Source organism: Typopeltis vanoorti, chromosome 1, assembly GCF_054136105.1.
Source record: "Typopeltis vanoorti isolate ZY-2024b chromosome 1, IOZ_Tvanoo_1.0, whole genome shotgun sequence".
Classification (NCBI taxonomy): Eukaryota; Metazoa; Arthropoda; class Arachnida; order Uropygi; family Thelyphonidae; genus Typopeltis; species Typopeltis vanoorti.
This window is the reverse complement of record NC_143549.1, coordinates 82,012,095-82,030,193: the sequence shown is the minus strand read 5'-3', so window position 1 is coordinate 82,030,193 and position 18,099 is coordinate 82,012,095. Positions and strand designations below refer to the sequence as shown.

Here is an 18,099-nt window from a genome sequence, read left to right as displayed (position 1 = left end):
GATTAATAAATTTATATATCAATTAAGTGTATTCAATAAAAACTTTAAACGTAATAAAGCGATATGTTTTATTCAACCCCCCCCCCCCTTCCTTTTAAAATATGCATTGCAAGCGAGTGGGTCGCGAAAAATTATGTCTTCGACAGTAGGTCTCGACCCATAAAAGTTTGGGAGGTCCCACTCTAAAGAAAAAAAAAACATGTGGCACAATAAAATAAAATAAAATAAAATAAAATAAAAACAGGCAAGGAACGCACTAGAAATGATGACAAATGTCTCAGTACTGAAAATTTTGAAATGAAACGTCGTTTGGAATTAATATATCTCCATCGTTATGAAATTAATTATCGCTTGGTAAGAATGCAGCTGAAGATTTCAGATCAACTGACGACATTTTAAAATATAGAAACATATTACTAAATATAGTACCTTGACAGATAATATAAACTGAAGGAAGAAGGTAGGTGAGCCCAGTAAACGTGACTTCTGTTAACTGGAAGTTCAGTTCATCCACAGCTCTACTTTGTGTGTGTGTGTGTGTGTGTGTGTGTGTGTGTGTGTGTGTGTGTGTGTGTGTGTGTGTGTGTGTGTGTGTGTGTGTGTGTGTGTGTGTGTGTGTGTCGAAATAATGATATTTGTGTCAAAATAATATTATATACTAAACTCCATAACTTTCTTTTTAGTGGACAAATTTCTACACAGTACATCGCCAAAAACAATTGTCGGAGACTCAACCTTCTTGATCACACCTCATCACCATTGTAAGATAAACTATTAGAAAAAAGCGGTTTGATTAAACAAAGAATAACTGACTACCCCCCACTCAAAAAACCCTCTTCATATCAGATGAATGTATTTGAATACACCTGTCAGTTAGAATCGTAAGAACATTCATTGTGGCGGTGTTGACTTTATGTTCATAGAAAAGTCCTATATGTAGATGAGTATCAACATTAAAACTCTTCCTGTAATATTTAGAAATAAGAGTGTAAAACAAAGTCTGAAATGAAGCTCTATACAGTAATGTCTCTTAATCTAAACTACACTGCAGACAGGTAAAATTATATAGATTGTATATCTTTCTATATCTGTGTTCATGCTAGCAGATCTCTTCGAACCCATAATTGGGGTTGGAAGAGATGGGGAGATGAGATAGGTATGAGGATGAGATAAGCATGCCCAAACATCCAACTTTTCTAGAGGAACTGACTACTGTTACTGGGCGGAGAAATTTGCCCACCATGCAGATTTCACTCTCCTGGGCAAACTTATTACTACCTGCTGATCAATGGACAAAGATATATTGACCTCAGGAAGTCAGTTGGTTTCGACGAGTTTCTTTGGGTGCAAAGACTTGTGTTTGAATCCTATCCAGGAAAAGTAAAACCTTGAATTTTCAACTGAAAGTGAGTTAACTGATCTCATACAGGATAGAAAGGCTTTTTCCTCCCAGAAACTCGAGTTTTTCACCCAGAAAATAATCAGCTAGAAGAACATTAGCAAATTACAAACATAAAAATGCACTTACCTCAAAGGACTTAATTCTTTAGCCATAATACCAAAAATGCCACCAACAGCACTCTCCTGGTAATGAGGTCCGCACGATAAATATATGTGTGCAATACTCATAAATAGAAAACCGAATTTTTATTACGCAATAATCAGCTATGCCGATAGATGTTTGTCAAAAATACTAATTTCGCAAAGATTTTTGTCAACAGGCAGTTGCCAGATGCAATATATTAGTTTTAGATATTATTTTAGTCTTTCTGGGATTAAATAGCAATTGTTGCAGAATTCTGGAAAAATATCGATCTTAACTTGAACCTTACTTAACAACCTTTCCTCTGATACCGCAGGTTGTGAAGAAGAAGCCAGATTTAAAATAAAAATTACAGTTTCAGATTGCAATATAATAAGATCAGCAGCGAAAAACGTATTAAAAAAGATCCGCGAAAGATAACTAGAGGCGAAACTATAGAAAGGAAATTTAAAAGTGATTAGTGTATCTAACAATAAAACTGTTGATTAAAAAAGCCCTTAAAAATAACCTCCGAAAAATAGGAAAGAAATGACAACATGCCCATAGAAAAATAAATCTGAATAGATCAAGGATGTCTAAACAAATATTCTTATTTAAAAGTCCTCAATTCTTTTTTTTTGTATGAATTCCCACATAAATAGTTGAATTACTCGATCACATATTCCGAAAAAAAATTTTTTTTTCTCAATTGTACAAGAAATGAAACTAGACGATGTTAATTAATGTTATTATTGCCAATGAGGGAATGTGCCAGAGAGTTAACAACAGCTTTTGTATATCTTTTCAACATGAGTCTCTCACTGGGTCAGGTTCCAAAAGAGTGGAAAGAGGGTAAAATTGTTCCAATTCATAAGGGAGGTGATAAGAGTAAGGCTTTGAATTATAGACCAGTCTGTGTGTCTGGAGTTGTGGTCAAGGTATTAGAGAAGTTAGTTAGGAATAAAGTTCAGAATTGGGTTGACAACAGAAAAATACTCTTTGGTGGCCAGCATGGATTTACTAAAGGAAAATCGTGCTTTAGCAACCTGCTTACTTTTTATAATAAAGTGACAAATGCGTTGGATAAGGGTATTGCATATACAGTGGTATATTTAGATTTTGCAAAGGCGTTTGATAAATTGCCACATGACAAGCTGGTAATTAAATTGGAACGGATGGGGCTGAACAGTAGATTGGTTCACTGGTTTGGAGATTGGTTGTCTGATAGGTATCAGCGAGTTGTCTATGGAGGAGCGATATCCCAGAAGAGGAAAGTTACTAGTGGTGTACCTCAAGGGTCTGTTTTGGGTCCATTGCTGTTTAATTTGTATGTAAATGATATCTGGAGAGGTCTGAATGGTGATGTGCAGTTGTTTGCAGATGATGCAAAGTCGGGTAGAGCTATCAGTGGTAGTGTGGATGCTGTAGCTTTGCAAGAGGACTTGAATACACTGTCTGAATGGGTAAATAAGTGGGGATGTCAATTCAATGTCTCAATGTGTAAGGTTTTGAAATATGGGAAGCAGAGATGGGATGTAAAGTACAAAATCGGTGCGAATATCGTGGAAGAGGTAGAGGAAATGAGAGATCTGGGAGTGATTGTAGACAAGGACCTAAAATTTCGGGGACATGTTACTAAAATAGTGAAGACAACACAGCGGATAATAGGAATGATGCGGAGGACATTGACTTGTAGAAGTAAGGATGTTATGGTTCCTTTGTATAAGGCTTTGGTCAGGCCACATATGGATTACTGTGCACAGATCTGGTCACCTGGTTTTCAAAAAGATGAAATTGCGTTGGAAAAAGTTCAGAGGCGATTGACTAAGGTGGTTTCTGGTCTCTGGAATGTAGAGTATGAAGACAGATTGACAAAATGCAATTTGCAGAAATTGGTGGATAGAAGGAGGAGGGGGGATATGATTGAGACATATAAGCTGTTAAGTGGTTATTACCAGATTAACGTCGGGGAGGCTTTACACAGAATGGGTGAGGATAGCAGGAGAACAAGAGGTCATTCCTGGAAGCTGTATAAGGAGGGTGTGAGCAAGGGAGTGAGGAGCAGGTATTTTGCATGGAGAGTGGTGAGTGATTGGAATGCTTTGCCCGAGAGTGTGGTGTGTGTGTGCAGAGACAGTGAATATATTTAAGGCACAGTATGATAAACTGTGTGTATAACAGTGGACCTCCCACGATGAGTCTTTGACTTCATGGAGGTTTTTATAATAATAATAATAATAATAATAATAATAATAATAATAATAATAATAATAATAATAATAATAATAATAAACACTTTAGCACTGTTAGCATCCAATAGCTCATCAGACCAAAGATAAGCCCGATGGACGAGTGAAGACTGATAAAGAATCATTTCAACAAGCCAAATCTCCAAATATGAGGCAACAACAGAATCCTGAACGTAAACGAACAACTGCAAATTTTGTAAAATTTTTACACTATTTTTGATATCTATTAGGCGCATATAAATAGCATTATCACGCTTCCTAAACTTGACATTTATTAAATTCTAGTTTAGGGAGCCTGAAAAAAAAATTTAGTCGAGTAGTATTATTATAGTTCATACCATTAGATATTATGCAACTTCAAAAAAAAGAAATGGGGATTACTAGGCCGGATATACATGAATTCAATGTTGAGTACACAAAATAAGAGTGTTTCATGTTAATTCACTATCTTCAAATCTTATAGCGATATTATAGTGATTATATGATAGTGATATACTACAGATGGTGGATTAATTAATGATGAAAGGGGGGGGGGGTTGTAGTAGCGTGGAGTACCCTCCCGCAATCAGTCTTGCAGTTTTCTTGGAAGTGTCACGTAACAATAATAATAATAATTATTATTATTATTTTATTATTATTATTATTACTATGCGCCATTCAGCTTAAATATATTTCTTTTCTACGCACTAAATCTGTATAGTATCATGTAAGAGCAGTGATACCCAATATTCTTTGCCATGCAGTAGAAAAATATAAAAAGAATAGAAACTTTTTAAAGGAAGTTTATTTGCATTTGACATTCGTGATTCCAAACTCGAAACCAAGTGCAGTCTGAAATACTAAGAAATGCAAATAGTCATGTTAAATATCCATAGTTTTAATTTTAAAAAGATTTAGAGAAGTGGTGAATAAGACATAATAATTAAAATATCAATATCGTTTTTTTAAGAAAGCAAATAAAAATAACTTACACGTTTTTTTTAATAAGAAATTCCGTTTTGAAAGACATACAAGAAAGCACTCAGAAAAACAAGTTGAACGATTAAAATATACTTACTATGTTATAAACAGAACTTACACACACACACACACACACACACACACATGGCTCGATAAAATTATTGAAACACTCAGAATGTGGCGTAATAATTCGGGTGGTTTTCCATGAAGTAGGACAAAGTTTTGTATGGTCATGTACAATAGAATAACATTGAGATGAGGTGACAGCGAGAAAAGTCGAACAGGTGTAAGGGACGTAGGGATGTAGTGAGTTACCAAATGAGTTACCAAAAAGATTACAAGATAGAAGACCATACAATAGGTCACATGATATGGGTATTACGTATGATTCCTTCTAAGGGCATAAACAGGCCGGACAGCAGTGACCGATACCTTTAGTTTACTAAGTGATCTACTTGGTGGCAGTGGAGGTCCAATGCGACGCCCAAGACCATATTTAAGTCTGGTGATCGCGCTGGCAGACGTTGAATATCTTCCGTTTCAGGATACTCCTCCACTACATGAGTTCCATGGACAGTGGCATTCTTATGTATGAAAGAAACTCTGGGCTGACTGCATACCTACAAAATCACACACATTGTTCAAGAATCTGTTCTCGGTACCTCTGTGCAGTTACGGTATTCCTATCAAAAACGCGTGGCTCTCATTATTCCGCCCTACATGATAGCATTGTCTCCACGTAAGTGTTGTCCCTTTCTTTGACGTTTTAGGGATGATATAGCATTCCTCGTTCTCCTCAGATCACACAACGCCTACGCCTACATTTGGTTCGTAGGCTAAAACATCAGAGATCAGAATTGTGATCCTTTTTTTAGAGTTCTAAGCGACCTTCATTGCGCCAGTCTTAACTGGCTCTTCAATAGTTTGTGGTGAATGTGATACATACCACTGACTTCTTTGAACAGTGCAGTTGAATTTAGCCTTCTTAACACACAGTCAAGTTGGAAACGTTTTTACCTGTGTCTGCGACTCCTTGTGATACGTTAAACCAACGTGCTATATTCGCCTGGGACCGCGCTTCAATTCTTCCAAGGCTTAGTATCTCGAAGAATCATCTAAACTATGCTGACTTGACATCCTGGAGGTACTGGTGATGTGATTAACTCACTAAGTAAATTAAAAAACGGAAATGAAGTGATGTGGTCGCAGTTTTTATAGGCAGTATCAGTAATTTGCATTATGTGAAGGCCTGTTGAGTGGTCGATCAATTTCTATTAAACACTTGGAATTTGCATGCAGAACGCCTGTTTCTTTTTATCAAATATTCGCCTTCGAAGCAATCGTAAAATTAAAATATTCATGAAAAATGTTTCGTTCTCTTAATTTTGTTGAGCAGTATATAACCAAGCTGATGAAACGTCCGCAAAAATCACGCCTGCGAAACATAGCTTGATTTATGCCTGAATATGTAATAGATAGACTGATAATCACTTCTGGGAGAAATGGATCATCACTCAAGATTGAATCTCATGTGGGATTAAATATAGTTTTAGTGCAAAACTCGGGGAAGTTCTATTTTGATATCTTAGTTTCATGGATAACATTGTTCTGTCGATTAATATTTGAGATGAACTGAGTTCATGTAAGAGACTTTGATACAAAAATTAAGAATTTATATTTTTAGTGTTGAATCTTATAGATTAAATTCCAGTTACACAAAAGCGATTTGATCAGACAGTCAAAGACAAAGTAAAGTTATCTGCCTCCACGTTTCTTACTTTGAACAAACCAAAAACTGTCTGCAACTAATGACCATAATATTTCCTCGTGAATGTATCTGCTTTGATATCTAATTAAAATAATCCAATCAATCTGTATATAAAAAAGAAAGATTTCAGAAATAAAATAGCACTTCTACTGCTCAAGCGAGAATTTTTAGTTTATTTTGCTACCATTCCTAAGAATGCTTGTTGGTTGAGTCTATCTACAAGGAAAAAATTTAAAAATTGAAAGAAAAGGCTAACAGAAGAAAAAAATATATAACTAAGTTGATTTCAAAATGGTCTTGTAAAGTTGACTTTTACTTTTGTGCTTTAAACAACCAGAACCACGAAATTGGACAGGAAAGGTAATTCAAATATTTTAGTTACTTTTTTTTTCAATTATTTCAGTTATTTTTTAACTACTGTTTTTTCACAAATCAAAACTTTTGGAAGGAGTGGATAGCATCGGCAAATAGATTATTGTTTGGAAGCAACCGCAAAAGCTGACCTATTGCATTCATTACCTCCTCCAGTGATGCACTCATAAAGAGAGTAAGGAGAATGCTTTCCTACAGCCACAATATGATGAAAGGTTTTTCCATCGGTCATTCTACATGGAAGTCGCTTTGTCATGAGGACAAGTGGTGACGTACCGGTAATGGATAATAAAATAGTGGAACTTTATTCGCTTGCCAGACTCAGATGACGTGACAGAATCTTCGGTAGTGGTTCACAACTACAAACCGTCCTGTTTGGAACTGAGTAGTGAATGATAACACCGCTGATATTGAGGTTGGTGACTTCCAATTTGACGATACCGGATACACAATGAAGTTTCTTTTGATATAAATAAAAAAAATGACGCCACGTGCGTCACTTCCTATAGACATCAGTTGTCTTTCGCTTACTACGTTGTACGACTGCAACCATCATCTTTCACCCAAGAACATTGCTCCAAGTTTGTGAACGTTTCGAGCTACGTTGTGAGATAATTTCAACTGCATACATCCGGGTTTTAGCCACCTTACAAGCACTGTGCGAACAACCCCTTTACAGCTTTTCTAAGCGTCTACAGAAGAAGTCCCATTACTTTTCATACCTGAGATTAGTTAAATTTACAAATAAAATAAATCAAAACATCTTTAAGAATCTGTTTCATTTGAAACTCCATTATTAAGACATGCACGTGTAAGCAGAAAACGGAAAATTTACTTAACACACACACACACACACACACACACACACACACACACACACACACACACACACACACACACACACACACACACACACACACACACACACGTTTGTCAGATAGACAATTCTCGCCTTGCAGTCTACCCTCATTATCACATCGCCTTGGGAAAATTTTAAGAAGTTGAAATTAGAACTATGATACTGTCGAAATTCCAATAGACTTTTATTCTTTCTCTCTCTCTCTCTCTCTCTCTCTCTACCATAGTTTTAGTATATATATATTATTCTCAACCCCTTTCTGTTCTTGCTTCCTTGAGAATTTTCTATCTCTTAATGTGAGAAAGAATTCAGGTTTGTCTTTAGGTTTGTGAGAGAGTAAGAAGTTCTATATGACAGATTTTATCTGCGAAGGTTTGATTGTGAAGCTGTTACTTGTTACTTCTCTGGGTATAAAAATGCATGAAGGTTTCCCATAGATTGCTAATGATAGAGAGAGAGAGAGAGAGCATTGTCGTGGCTCATTAAGATATCATTGCATTGGATAAAAACAAATATTGATCCACACGATAAGAACTGACAATAGTGACCTGGCTAGTCCTTGGCAGTGGGCCAATAAATCTGTTCACAACCAACAATTGTTAATAAACACGGTATAATATTTTTGTTGCTTAATTAGTGAAGTTCAGAATGTTTGTTCGTTTTTATTATTGTTGTCATGAAAAACCTTGAGCTTTACCTTGGCTTAACAAACCATTCGTTAACCTTCATATATATATATGAAGGTTAACGAATGGTTTGTTATATATATATATATATATATGATATTGTGGACAAATTTATTATAAAAACAACATTATGAATATTAAAGCAGCTGAAAAATAAAATATGCAATTATCGACTTAATCATATATAAACCGAAGATGGCTCCTTTGACTTTAAACCTAATCTAGAATAAATTTTAAAATGATTGCGCAACATAATTAAGATATATTAGAAAACTCTATTTAGAACATAATTTTATTCTCCTTTTTTTGAAGATAAAAATCCTTCAAATTAATTTTAAAACATTAATTTATTGTATTATTTTTATTTTCTAGGTATCTAATCAACAACACCAGTAGCTATTGATTTGGACACCGAAATTCAAATCATTAAAACTAACTACTGTGTTCATGTGTTCTTTTTTTTCGCTGGACTGTCATTATAGGAGCTTCAAATTCGTCACGGATGCGCACACTGAAAAATACTGATAAATGAATTTGAAGTATGTATTCATGAGAAATGATAAAAATCTTATAAAAGTAAAAAATAAATGAATAATTTAGATTTTTTACAAATAAACGCTTATGCTAAATCTATTGTCAGTAATTATTTTTATTGTCATTAAAAAACATTTTCTGCCTAATGTAGAAATACTTGTATAGTTTAGTCCGAATATAAGTAGAAAAAATAATAGTTCCCTCCCCATCACATAGTCTCATTACCATGTCATTTAATTTTAATATAGAGTATTGCGCGAAACAAAGATAAGGAGAATACAAGAATATCATAAAGAAAGCGTTTATTATCAATTATTCATTTCACTCAGTGGTTGCGTAAATAGGATGATTTTAAATATCAAAAGTATACAAAACGATTAGAAATGATAGAAAATTTATGTTACAAAAATGAGGTAAAAGTAAGCCAACCAATCGTAATCTGTTTAAGTGAACCATTGACCATTGACGTTACTGACAGGATGGGTGAAGCACGAGTGCTTTTCATATTCCCCTTTGTCTGTAATGAGTTATTTGGGAATGGGAGATTTGTGAGCAATTAAGCTCGCCCTCTGAGGGCAGTAGTGTTAGCTATGATCGGTTGAGAGAAGAATAGCCTTCGGTCTTTTGTGTTTGTAGTAATCAGTCTCATTGTAATTGACAGCTTGCACGATTAGTGGGTTTGAGTGTGAACTTGACTTCACGAAGAATTTTTCTGCAAGATCACGAAGAAGGGAGGAGATGTATGGAGTGCCGGTTTCTCGGTGAATTTCTGATGAACCACGGTGCATCCAGGATCATTCTAAGGCATTTGTTTTGGATTCTCTGTAATTTTGAAATGTTTGATCTTGAAGTGTGACACCATGCTGGTGAGGCGTAGGTAATGACTGGACGTATTACCATCCGGTAAAGAAGCAATTTATTATGTAGATTCAATTTGCTCTTGCGGTTGATCAATGGGTAGAGCTGAGCTATGACTTTGGAAGATTTGGAGCAAACGAGATTGATGTGTATTTTTTGAAAAGGAGTTTCTTATCCATTACTTAACTATTTATTGATTAAACGGGTGTCCAAATTAAAATACCTAGTTAATATCATATATTTAAAGAATGCCAATTGAAACTTTTATAATATTTGAAAGAATTATTCTTGCTATGATATTTAATATGAACTCAATGCGTAGTTCTAAGAAAATCATCATAATAATTAAAAAATATTATATGCGTTTAATAAATATAATAATAAATTTTCATATATATATTTAAATAATTTCGAAAACAACCACTTTAACGGGCATTATTGGCTGCATACTCCTATGTTTTATATTTCATAAATAATAATAATAAATCTGCCATCGAAAGAGAAACATGCAAAGTCTTTATGAAAATAAAGATTGAACTACATCAAAGTATAGTCTGACCATGAGAGTTCAAAAAATTAATTTACATATAATTAAAATCAGAAAATTAGTTAATATTTTTTTTGATTTTATATTCGGAAAATCGCTTAATGCTTCCATGCAATCATTCGAACTAATTCACTTGATTATAGCTATTTTTAGGTATATTTAAAAAAGTTATTCAAAATGGGATTTTTTTTTTTTTGTCTTGCAAATTTGAAATCCTGTCTTCGAGATAAAAATGCAGCTTTTGTTTTAATTATCGCATCAAAAAACACGAGGAGAATAAACGCTACTTTAGATAATATTATTCTAAAAAATTGACTTTTTACCTTAAAATAATAATTAAATTCTGGTAATGATCCTTTACATACGTACCTCATTTATCGCATATAGAAAAATAAGGAATTTATTGACCGTCCTTTTTTGAATTCTGATGGGAAACGAAACTTTTCTTATGACCATACTCTTGACTTCCGTAAAGCTATTGAAGTTAGAGAGAGAGAGAGAGAGAGAGAGAGAGAAAACCGAACGTATATAGTACTGTAAATGCAAATCTCTATGTATATACTGTATATTATTTGTTGCTTTTCATAACAAAAGCTCACGTCGTCATAAACTATTCTTGTTATAACTTTATTGAGTCATGAATCTGTGTTGTCCATATGTAGGATGCTTTCTAGATAGTGGTGCCATCTGACGGGTAAGTTGTTTTTCCCTTGAAACACAAGGCTAATGATTTTCAACAAATTGAATGTATTTCACCGTAATCAGTCATTATTCACATGTTCATTTTTAAAATACAAAAGATATTTTTCTTTGTATATCTAAATGCAAGTAACTGCACTGAAATATTGAAAGATATGAATACACATTTGGAATTTACAAAAGCGGATGAAAAGACAACAATATGAATAGCTCAGGATAACCATAACGTCAATAATTACTTTAATTTGTGTTAAAAACTGTTGAATATGAATCAATTCAATCATTGATTTCTCCTATGATTTCGAAACACTACGGCGTCGTTATTATTGTGCCTGAATGAGATCATTGACTTGTGGCAAAGTTTTGCTTACATAACTTTCAGAAGAGCCTGTGTAGCTCAGTGGATGTGGCGTTTACACACCACGGCGCTTGGCAGCACGAAGGAAGATTTGGTTTCGAGTCTAGTCGGCGACTAGAGGAATTTTTTCTAAGCCTTTTTTCGACCGGTTCCCGAGTTAGTCGATCTCTGGTACGGGCAAGAGTCTACAAGATTTTGTGTGATTGCGGAAAGCCTTATTATGGACAGACTGCCAAATCCATCCTTCTACGTTTGGATGAACACCGTAGAGATATCTCCTATAACAGGACTAGAGCTAGCGCTCTCTCTAGCCACGTTCTCTTTTCTGCTAACTCAGACGAAGGCCGCCAGCACATTGTAAACTGGACTCAAACTGCTAATATCCATGTGTGCTACGATGAACTCGAAAGAAAGATTGTTGAATCTAGAGAAATTTCTCTAGATTCCTCTCATATCAACAACAGCCTGAGTTACAATCTCTCGGACGCACACGTTGCTTCTGTTCAGTACTGGCGCACTCGCGACAGCGCGTAGTATTCGTTTGTATGGAATTCATAATTGCATTTTTTCAAACATGCTACTGTTTTTCACTTGTTCTGTTAATACAATTTTAAGTCTCTGTAATTTTTTATATATTTCTTTGAGTATGATACCTGATGATGTTCTTGTAACGAAACTAGTAAACTAGTAGTATCTTGTTAAATATATCTTGCCATCTTTTCTCTCGGTAATAATAGTCATTAAACTTATTATATATATATATATATATATATATATATATATATATATATATATATATATATATATAAATATATATATATATATATATAGGAAGATTTGATGTTTCCCTGGTGATATATATATATATATATATTACTTAGTTTTAACACTTTTACGAATTTTAACACGTTCGGTTAAATTTTTTTGCTGCCTTGGGAAATCGAACTCACACACATCTAATTAATAACAATAGTTTTTAGTTAGATACTGTGTTTTCCCATGCAACATATGGTTTTGTTTCAGTCTATATAGCATAGTTTCTGTATGAGGGGGCATGTGATTCATTAATTAGTGTGTTTTTATCCCAGTTGTCTCTAATTGCACTATTTGTTGAGAAATATATTACACAGACTCCTCATACCTTATTCACTGGCATAATAAAAGTACTTGTTTTTATTGCCTCTGCAGTATAGTGGCTGTTAGGGATGGCATGTTGTTTACCTGCAAGCGAGTTACTATCTCCCCACATAAACTTGTTTAAGCTTTTTTTCATGTGTGAAGTATATGCGAACTTTTATTGGTAACAGAAAACTAGCTCGGATGACAGTCATAATATAAAACGAGTTTTGATATGTATATAAAGTCAATATCAACAGTCCCTGATTACGAATGCGTGATGAAAGGAAGATTTGATGCTTCCCTGGTGAGCATTCGAAGTAAATACAATTAACCACTGCTTTGAAATGAAACATATGAATAAGCAATATTTACTAATATTCATGAGGTGACGAAATACGCAGGAAGCAAAATTTGTGAACCAACACCAATGTGTGAATTTTTCCATCATCATCATCATCATCATCAAATTCCTGCCATGTACCCTCAAGGGGTGTACAGGATATGATAGTACTACATGAAAAAATTACATCATTACTAACTTCTTATCTACAATTTTCGTCCAAATCAGTCTGTTACTTGTCAAGACTCCAACATTATCAGATCTTATATTTCTATCGTCTAAGGCACTTTGTACCGTATCAATCCACCTATATCTTGGTCTTCCTATGGGTCGTTTTCCTGGCAACCTGGCAGAGAACACTTGTTTTCTAATCTTTTCTCTTTCATTCTATTTAAGTGACCATACCACCTGAGATTAGCTCTGCTAACGCATTCTTGGATGCTAACAATGTCAAGTTCTTTCCTAATTTTTCCATTAAAATATAAAAAATAACAAAAAGGAAATAATAAATAATAAAAGTTAAATACGTTTCTTTTAAAATAAAAAAAATCTGCTTAGTCTTAAAACATTTTATTGTTTCCATTATTTCACGGTCCTCCTCAACAATACCTACGGCCCCCAAGGGGGTCGCGGCCCACAGTTTGTGGGTTATTTTCCTTTTTTTTATTCAAATACTGTTTTTGCTAATATTTAATCCCCTATTCGGCTTAAATGACTGTGCCATTTTATAGTTGCTCAATATCCATATTTTGAAATATTCATAACATTAAATGCTTTTCTGATGTCTTTATTTCTACTTTGGATAGCATCAGTCATCTGTTTATTCCTCTAATTTTCCTTAGAACTCTCACGTCTATAGTTTATAGTCTTCGATCAATTGTTCTATTTCTAATCCAGCTCTGATCTTTTGACTTATTTCTGTCTTATTCTATACAAATTTATTCAGATGACTTTCCACTATACCAGCAAACGCTGTTCCCCATTTCCATATTTAATTTGACATCTTCAATAAAAAATTGTGCCTAATGATCTAAAATGTGTTATTTGTTCTATTGGTTTAATATTTAGAATATTTATTGGGAAAATGTTGTCATCTGTATAAAGTAAACATCTAAGCTTAATATTAACTCCTATTTGAATTTTAGGTTTAATGGTTCTTTCCGGGGGTACTTGTGGAAATGGTATTTGTTCCCTCATGGATATACTCACAGATGAATGAGAGATATGTCCCTGTTATATATGTAGTTACCAACTAGAGAAACTTTTTTCTGGGTCTTTTCTTCAGTAGATTTCCGCGTTACGTAATCTTTGTTTGGCAGCACTGAGTAAGATTTTCCTACCGGAAACACCACTTTTAACCCTGTATCTAAAATAATAATACTTAACCCCTCTCCCTAGAACTCACCCTATTAGACAAATAAACGAGTGCTAGCGCTTAGGGGCCAAGAGAAGGCAGCACTTGTCTATCATCGAATTCTCTCTCTCTCTCTCTCTCTCTCTCTCTCTCTCTCTCTCTCTTCCGCAAAACCCTTTGTTACTTGATAGTTTGAGATCACTATCAGTGAAGACTGAAGAATAGAGACTGGTTGACATCTCTCTTTATTTCCCAAAGGGTAATGAAAAACCTACTACTTTTTATAATAATGTAGTCAATATATATACTAGAAATAACACTGGGAGTATCATACAACCATTATATCTGATAACTTCAAACCATCTTCCTGTACATCCCACCATTCTAACAAAAATAAAAACGAATGGACACGAAAAAAAAAGACTTTATTCACAGAAATTTTATCGCGTGTGTATATTTCCAGTTTATGAAAACGCTGAAGATTGTAGCAATTGTATGATTTTTTTTTCAAAGAAAGTAATCCATTTTATTTTGTTTTATTTCATTTTTATTTTATTTATTTATTGAGATGACCGCTTACGTTTCCATTTACAACAAACATCCTGCAATTCTATCTCTGATAATTATTTTGTATAAGTCGTATTTTATAATATATAAAATTTTACTTTGCAGAAGTATTTTTTAAAAATTTCCCTTGATACTACGTCACCCCTTTTTAAAATAAAATTATTGCATATAGATCTTTATTATGCTCTGATCATTTCTGACTAAGTGTCGTGAGAAAAATTCGTAGTCTTCTCAACCCCTATTACGCCTAGCTTCAACTTGTTCGTTTTCCTTAGCTTTTTCTTAAGTATGCTTGCATATTCAATAAGAAAAATTCTCACAATAAGTTTATTTTATTTCTCCTTTTTTATTTAAATTGGAACAACGAGAGCTTAACTTTACTTATTTGTTTTTAACTTTGCGATCTGATCTTGATTTGTTCGCTAGCTTGAATACTAACGATTTGTCTTTTATTGTTTCGTGCATTTTTGATTATTATTTTTCCTCTGCATCAAATATCGATATGTCCATCCTCTTTAAATTCACTATTCTATCGTGTTTACTTCGTCTAATAATTTTTCGAAGTACTGCAAACAACACAATATCTTTATCTATAGTTTTTATATCTCATTGATGTCTCTAATCTTTTTCGTATAAGTTTTTATCGTAGCTTCCAAAACATTTTGTCACCTTTATAATATTTATCTTCAGTATTCTTACCAAAATGTTCCCATGATTCATATTTAGTTACTTTTACACAAGATTTACCTTTCCTACATTTTTCTCTATCTTGGACCACCTAGAACTGCTAGTTTGGAATTTGTATATGATTTTAACTATTCATGGACTGCTTGTTTTACTTCTTATGGAAAAATATAAAAATAAAAACTCCACAATGGAGTTTTTATTTTTATATTTTGTAGACTTCCCTACCTATTTCATTGAATGAAACGAGAACTAAACTTTTGCTTCTGAAGTTTGCTTCTTGTTTTTAACTTACTTCTTTTCCTGAATGATATTACTACATTTGAGTCTACAATTCATATATATGAAAATTGTTCGACTTTGATTCTTTTCGAAATTACAATGAATAGCTTTTCTCACCGTTGGGACACTTATTCTTAACCTGATGAATATCAGGCGACAATTATTTTAGAAATTGCCAACATCACCCTATTAAAAATGGTTCCCAATGACGAAAATTCTATTCATGTTTATATTACTCTTTCTACTCCTAATCCATTTTCCTGAATAAATCATCTCATATCTGGTCTTTTTAATCTTTCTTATTTTCCCACTAACACTTCTTCCTTTGATTATGATGCCTATTCTCATTTCTGTTTGGAATGATTACGTTTACATAATATCATAAAGTGATTACGCTTTAACATTAAATTCCAAAATCTGCTCAGATAATAAAATAATCGAAAATGGTCACGGCTTTCCTATTTTCACGGAAGTCCATTGGTTTTCCCGTTATTCTCAAACGGAAGGTGTAAAGTCGTGAGTTTATGGCTGCATATTAGACACTACTTTATTTCCTTCATCAGATGGTTTTGCAATTAGCTTATTTAACCAATAAGAATTTTATCTTCTTACATATAAAGAATAACACCAAGATTTCATAGACTATGGTAGGTTGGTTGTGAGACTCAATGGTTTGTAAGCAGCACGGATTATTATTATTATTATTATTATTATTATTATTATTATTATTATTATTATTATTATTATTATTATTATTATTATTATTATTATTATTATTATTAAGAGAGACCTCCTGAGAGTCAGAGACTCATCGAGGGAGGCCACATACTACACGCCCTAGCGGTTATACCTGTTCTTGAATTCATTCACACTACTTGCACACACAACATCCAATGGAAATCCATTCCAATCACGCACCACTCTATGAAAGAAAAATCGAGCTCTCACCTTTTCTTGATGGCATTCATTCTCAGCTTCCAGAGATACCCTCTCGTCCTTTCTCCCATCCTCCATAAACTGAAAAATTTTATCAACTGAAATCCTCAATGACCCTTTTAGAAGTATTTAAGTCTGAATCATATCACCCCTCTTTCTCCTGTTTGCTAATATCTGTAGCCTACAAATTCTCAATCTGTGTTCATAATCACTGCTCCGCGATCCTGATATCATTTTAGATATCAGGTATTTAGATATTTAGATATTTAGATATTATGCACAGATACCGGATCTGTGCATAATGGTCCAAGTGAGGGCTTATCATGGCCTTGTAAAGAGGTAAAAATGGCATCCTTATCTTTACATGTCAAAGTTCGTTTCAGCATTGCAATTCTGAGTTGTATTTGCAATCTTTGCTACATGGCTCCCTGAACTTCCTATCTACTAAAACTCCAAGATTCCTAGCCTTATTAGTTTCGTCTAGCATAATATCACCAATATAATACACCATTAGATATTTATTCGCGCCAAAGTGAATGACTTTACATTTACTGACGTTGAACTGACATCCATTTTCCCATGCCCACAATTCCAGCCTATTCAAAGCATTCTGCAAGTACTGCATATCGGCCCTGTCCCTTCGAAGGAAATAGAACAAGTTTCTTTTCCTATGTCTTCATACCTGTAACTTCTGTACTGTGGAACAGTCTTTCTCCTGTTGTGTTTCCCAAGGAATACAATGTACAGTCTTTCAAATCAAATGTAAACAAGTTCCTCCTTTCCCAGCCCACTACCCATATTCAGTACTAATGTACTATAGGTTGATCAACCAACCTCTCGTTTATGGACTCGACATAATAAAAAAAATGCTGATTACCCTACCTAACTTTGCATCATCAGCAAATGGCTGTATGTCACTTGTCAAATCCATCCCAATGTCATTAATGTACAGAGTGAGTAATAGTTGACCAAGGATCCTTATGGTGCATCACTGATTACCTTAAATTTTGAAGACCTCACATTCCCCATAGACCATTTTTTGATATCTATTAGTCATGTATCCTCTTATCTACGCTAATATTTTATAATCCAAACCCATATTCTCCAATTTATGCAACAATCTTCCATGCTGTCTTCTATCAGGACCCTTAGCAAAATCAAAAATTATCATGGTGTATCACGGTGAATAAGAATTCAGCAATAGGGTCTGATATAATATTAAATACTCTATCAAAAACACTATCATATATGATGTCAAACATTTTCAGTAAGTTAATACATGAAGGTAGGGAAAGAAAAAAAAAGCTCTACAGTACAACTACGTGCTACTAAAATATTCGGAAGTCTATGTATAGATTTTATTCGTGAGCATGTATACAAGAAGTGGTTCGTAAAAGACCTCATA

General features: G+C 33.9%; 1 protein-coding gene across 5 annotated transcripts in view; it reads left to right on the top strand.

The window, feature by feature from the left end:
- LOC150110145 (peptidoglycan recognition protein 1-like) overlaps nucleotides 1–9,049 on the top strand; it is a 45,483-nt gene extending 36,434 nt beyond the window's left edge. For all 5 annotated transcript variants that reach the window (XM_090398107.1, XM_090398101.1, XM_090398094.1 and 2 more), the window contains one exon: nucleotides 8,789–9,049. The gene's annotated coding sequence lies outside the window, so the exon portion shown is untranslated. The remainder of the gene's footprint in view (nucleotides 1–8,788) is intronic.
- Nucleotides 9,050–18,099: the final 9,050 nt, after the last annotated feature.